The following is a 2500-nucleotide window of genomic DNA, read 5'->3' as shown; positions in this document are numbered from 1 at the left end:
AAGCAATTATTGGTTTGACGGTTGGCAAGTTACCACATTTTAGAGAATCTATAAGTTGCTGTTTGGGGGGAACTTCTTTACTGAAGGGATTTTAATATAATTTGAAAACCTTATGTACGCGCGCACATGCGCACAGCTTACAAGGAACGTTGGAGGGAACGAAGATAGGAGACGGCCGATTAAATTAAATGGCCTTGCTGTGGATATACTGTGCCTTGCTGCATTGCCTCTGACCCAGGATAGTGGGCGAGATGCAAGGATGATCCATCATCCAGGAGCCTAGAAAAGAGGAAGGGAGGGGTGGTGAGTAGAAGTAGAGTATGTGGGAGTATGTTGGGAGTGTATTTATACATCTGACTTTGACTAACCCCCCTTGTAAGGGAAAAAAAGCTTGTTATATGTATGTATGTACTTTTCTAACTGCAGTCAACCAATTTCATCCCAATCCATCATATACACTTGATGGATAAGAGGTTAATACTTTACAAATAGGTCAATTCCCACCCTAGCTGTAGATCCATCATGTTCGTTTTTCTCTTTCGAACATATAAACACTTAAAAAAGATGTCAGGAGCTCGGGGGTCAAAACGTCCCGGCCGCAATTAGCAATCCGGAAGGGGAGGAAAAGTTAGAGAAATAAAAATGTCGCCCTATAAAACAAATTTCGAGCTAAAACTGTCTAAGGGGGTGTGGGTGTGGGGGGTGTGGGGGTGTAGGTCACGGTTGAGGTTGCCAGTTGGGGGGGAGGGGTTGGTGGTTGGAGAGGGGGGTGGGGAGTTTACGCCTACTGACGCTGGGGAGACCGAATTAGAAAGAGTAAGGGGGGGGCTTTCAAACTGCGTTGGTCACGGAATATGTGTCGTGGTTGGGGAAAAAGATGTTACAGACGTAAGAAAAAGAGGAGGAGGAGGAGGAGGAGGAGGAGAAGGTGGAGGAAGAAATTAAAGAAGAGGGGAGGGGAGAGGGAAAGGGAGGATAGTTAAGAGGAGGGGAGGAGAATGTGTGGAGGAAAAGAAAAATACGAACACGGGGAACGTGGGAGGTGGCGAAGAAAGAGAAGGAGGACGAGAAGGAAGAGGAGGAGGAGAAGGAAGAGGAGGAGGGAAAAAAGTGGAGCAGTGGTAGCAGAAGGAGGAGGAGGAAGATTAGAGAAGAAAGGGGAGAGGAGGGGAGGGAAAGGGAGTGGGAAGGAGAGCGAGGAGAAGAGTGGAGGAGAGGAGGGGGTAAAGGTAGGGGAGAATAACGATACACGAAAGAGGAGAAAAATGTAAAGATGGAAGAGGGGGGAGATGGTGGAGGAGAAGAAAGAGGAAGAGGCGGAGGAGGAGGAGGAAGAAGAGAAGAAGGAAGAGGAGAAGGAGGAAGAGGGGTAGAGGGAGAAGAAGGATGAAGAGGAGGAGGAGGAGGAGAAAAGGAAGGAAACATGAAAACGAGGGAAAACAAGACCGGAAAAGGAAGCCAGAACCTTCTTGAGAAAGGCTGTGAAAGAAGAAAGAATATGGAAGGGGATAGGAACAAAGGCAGAGAAAGAGAAAGATAAAGTGCAAACAACCAAGAAATACGACCTAGCATGAACTCCACAAGAGGGAAGATACAGATAAAGCTAAAGCTAAATACGAAGATGAAGATGAAGATGAAGATGAAGATGAAGATGAAGATGAAGATGAAGATGAAGATGAAGATGAAGATAAAAACGAAGATAAAGATGAAGATGAAGATGAAGATGAAGATGAAGATGAAGATAAAGATGAAGATGAAGATGAAGATGAAGATGAAGATGAAGATGAAGATGAAGATGAAGATAAAGATAAAGACGAAGATAAAGATAAAGATGGAGATGGAGATAAAGAATATAAAAAATTGAAATGATCACGACCAACACACGCACATCCACGCGTACATATCCAGTACATACACACGGGCAAATATATAAATTAAATTGTGTCAATACACGTACCTCAGGCACGAATATGAGAAGTATTAATTGAGCTACAAATGGCAGAGCGCAGAAAAGCGTTGTGTAGTCCCACACGGACACATACAGACATGTCCCTACTTTGCTGGTTTCTTTAACTTCTTTCTTATATTTTTGTCCTAAACTCTGTCTTCTCACCCACTCATACCTGTTCTCGGTTCTTACCAGCGCACAGAAAAACAAATACATACATCCACACAACTATAAACACATTCACACACATGCACGTACACACATACATACTGTCGGAAATTTTCAAACACTGGAGTCAGAGTAACGGAATTTACTGTTACTCTGAGTCCAGTGTTTGAAATTTTCCGACAACATGGCTCCTGGACTCCAGCTCTTTACGAACGCACACATACATACATACACACATATACCGTTTAAATAGTAAACCTTTTCTCAAACACCTCGTAGTTAAGATTTGTTTTTCTTTTATGGTTTTGTTTTGTTTTCGTCAGACGATTTTATTCATTTGAGGGAAGACCACCCCGTAGGCTCTGTTTACAATAGCGGTTAAGG

The sequence above is a fragment of the Oratosquilla oratoria genome, chromosome 19, assembly GCF_046742065.1.
Source record: "Oratosquilla oratoria isolate Oo_2021 chromosome 19, ASM4674206v1, whole genome shotgun sequence".
In the NCBI taxonomy this organism is placed as follows: domain Eukaryota; kingdom Metazoa; phylum Arthropoda; class Malacostraca; order Stomatopoda; family Squillidae; genus Oratosquilla; species Oratosquilla oratoria.
This window is presented reverse-complemented; position numbering follows the sequence as displayed.